The sequence below is a fragment of the Hylobates moloch genome, unplaced genomic scaffold, assembly GCF_009828535.3.
Source record: "Hylobates moloch isolate HMO894 unplaced genomic scaffold, HMol_V3 SCAFFOLD_23, whole genome shotgun sequence".
Lineage (NCBI taxonomy): Eukaryota > Metazoa > Chordata > Mammalia > Primates > Hylobatidae > Hylobates > Hylobates moloch.
The window spans coordinates 7,633,741-7,636,004 of NW_026652298.1; the positions used below are offsets into that span (position 1 = coordinate 7,633,741).

Below are 2,264 nucleotides of genomic sequence, written 5' to 3' on the forward strand. Positions count from 1 at the left end.
GGATCCTGTTACTAAATTAGTTACTGGGAGAATTATATTTTGGAAGCAAAACTCCAACATTGTTACAAGATGAAAGAAGCTTCTTTGATATGAGAGGAGATGGTTTTGTGTTGTTTAAAGGAAACAGAGGGCTCTGGAATCTCCCTAGTCAGTGCCACATCCCCACCCCACCACCAAGGCTGTGTATAAGCTGGTGTTGACCTGGCAGGATGAGAGTGCCTAGAACCCCCCTTCTGTGGCTGGTAGCATGCCAACCTTGAGCCTGGCAAGCCATGAGCAGGCATAGCATGGCGGGAAGGTGCTGTGAGATGTTGGCTACGAATTCAATATCTTCTTCACTTCAGTGCAGAAGAAAGTGACCTGGACCCTCTGGGCAGTGCTGGATGCCATTGGCCAGAGGTGGCTGCTTGTAGTGAGGACTTGGCACCTCAGTAAGCTGCACTATGGTGGTCTGACCAACCCAATAAAGCACAAACTGCTGCCAAGCATGCTGAGACTCAGGTAAAGATCTGGAGGTGCTCCTATACTGTCCTACCACCTCCGAAGGAGCCTGACCATCCCTTCTACAGCAATGTCAGTATGGACTGCAGGTATGCAGATCCCACTGAAGATCAGCTACCACCTGTGAGTCTGAAGGACACTACTGCCAGAGCTCTGCCCTTTTGGAATGAAGAAATAGTCCCTCAGATCAAGGAGGGGAAACGGGTACTGACTGCAGCCCATGGCAGCAGCCCTGGGGAACTGTCATTTGGGGAGGTGTCTCCCAGTCAGGAGGCATGGGGGTCAGGACCCACTTGAGGTAGTCTGTCCCTTAGCAAAGCTAAAGTGCTATGCTGGGAGATCCTCTGCTCTCTTCAGAGCTGGCAAGGAGGAATGTTTAAGTCCACTGAAGCTGCACCCACAGCCACCCCTTCCCCCAGGTGCTCTGTCCCAGGGAGATGGGAGTTTTATCTATAAGCCTCCGACTGGGGCTGCTGCCTTTTTTTCAGAGATGCTCAGAGAGGAGGAATCTAGAGAGGCAGTCTGACTACAGTGGCTTTGCTGGCTGCGGTGGGCTCCACCCAGTTTGAACTTCCCAGTGATGGCTTTGTTTACACTGTGAGGGGAAAACCACCTACTCAAGCCTCAGTAACGGCGGACACCCCTCCCCCTACCAAGCTCAAGGATCTCAGGTCGACTTCAGACTGCTGTGCTGGCAGAGAGAATTTCAAGCCAGTGGATCTTAGCTTGCTGGGCTCTGTGGGGTGGGATCCACTGAGCTAGACCACTTGGCTCCCTGACTTCAGCCCTTTTTCCAGGAGAGTGAATGGTTCTGTCTTGCTGGTGTTACAGGTGCCACTGTGGTATGAAAAAAACTCCTGCAGCTAGTTCTGTGTCTGCCCAAATGGCTGCCTAGTTTCGTGCTTGAAACCCAGGGCCCTGATGGTATAGGCATCCAAGGGAATCTCCTGGTCTGCGGGCTGTGAAGACCTTGGGAAAAGCATAGTATCTGGGCCGGAGTGCACCATTCCTCACAGCACAGTCCCTCATGGCTTCCATTGGCTAGAGGAGGGAGTTCCCTAACCCCTTAAGCTTCTCGGGTGAGGCAATGCCCCACCCTGCTTGGCTCACCATCCGTGGGCTGCACCCGCTGTCTAACCAGTCCCAATGAGATGAGCTGGGTACCTTAGTTGGAAATGCAGAAATCACCCACCTTCTGCGTTGATCTCTCTGGGAGCTGCAAACCAGAGCTGTTCCTATTCGGCCATCTTGCCAGCCACCCCTTTCTGTGTTTTAAAACATAAAATTGTAATGCTATTTCCAGGGCTTGTGTTTGGCCTGTGCCTACTCATATAGCTGCATGTCAAAATATTGAAATAGTTTCATAGAGATTGGATCATTTTTGCTGCCTCCAGTTCCCCTAATGCCCTCTCAGAACCTTGGCTGGCCTAGATATCTTCTGGATCCTCCCCTCACCAACCTCCCCATTACAGTTTGTAAAAATGATCACATCACTTCCTTCTCTATCTCCACATCCCTTTGCAATATGACTTGTGTTTTTTTTTCTATCAAGAGGCAGAGTGTCTTTGTTCAGCCCCTGAATTTGGGCTGACCTTGAGACATGACTTGGTGAATAGAATGCATATAAATTAGTCATTCAAATAATAAGCCTAATCCTAAACAAGCCTTGTGCTCTCTCTAGAGAACACGCTCCACAGTCATAAGAAGAAGCTCATGATACCCTGCTGGGGCATGAGAAACCAAGTGGAACAGAGATGAGCCAT

The 2,264-nt window shown here is 50.3% G+C and overlaps 1 pseudogene; it reads left to right on the plus strand.

The window, feature by feature from the left end:
- Nucleotides 1–247: 247 nt before the first annotated feature.
- LOC116462709 (phosphoglycerate mutase 1-like) lies at nucleotides 248–798 on the plus strand (annotated as a pseudogene).
- Nucleotides 799–2,264: the final 1,466 nt, after the last annotated feature.